The sequence below is a fragment of the Heterocephalus glaber genome, unplaced genomic scaffold (genome assembly GCF_053883595.1).
Source record: "Heterocephalus glaber isolate CG9 unplaced genomic scaffold, H.glaber_assembly_v1.0 deba00001778, whole genome shotgun sequence".
NCBI lineage: Eukaryota > Metazoa > Chordata > Mammalia > Rodentia > Bathyergidae > Heterocephalus > Heterocephalus glaber.
This window is the reverse complement of record NW_028258465.1, coordinates 1,419,448-1,419,858: the sequence shown is the minus strand read 5'-3', so window position 1 is coordinate 1,419,858 and position 411 is coordinate 1,419,448.

The window sequence follows — 411 nt, the reverse complement described above, 5'->3', positions numbered from 1 at the left end:
TGGCCTTTTCCTGTCCCTAAGGCTTGACCTATCCAATGTACTGACTGTCCTTTCCTTCATCAACTGACCAGGAACTGACCTTGGATTGGGGTTTCCATGGAGCTCAACAGGGTCTAAGAGAACAAGCTGTTCGCAGGCTTCCTCAAATTTCTAGGTACAGGACTACAGACTCTGCCTTGATGCAAGGAACTGAAGTGTCACAGTGTACATATATGGATTTTGCTGACCAAAAGCCAGGATTCATACTTATATTTTACCTAAGTTTTTCTGTTAATTCTTAAAATAACAGCCATTTTAATATTCTCTTACCTGATCTCTGTGATTCATGGTCCACATATTGTAGGCAAAATAATTAGGGCAAAATAACAGAGTGCAGAACTAAGACACTTCATTTTGGAAGAAGTAGAAAAC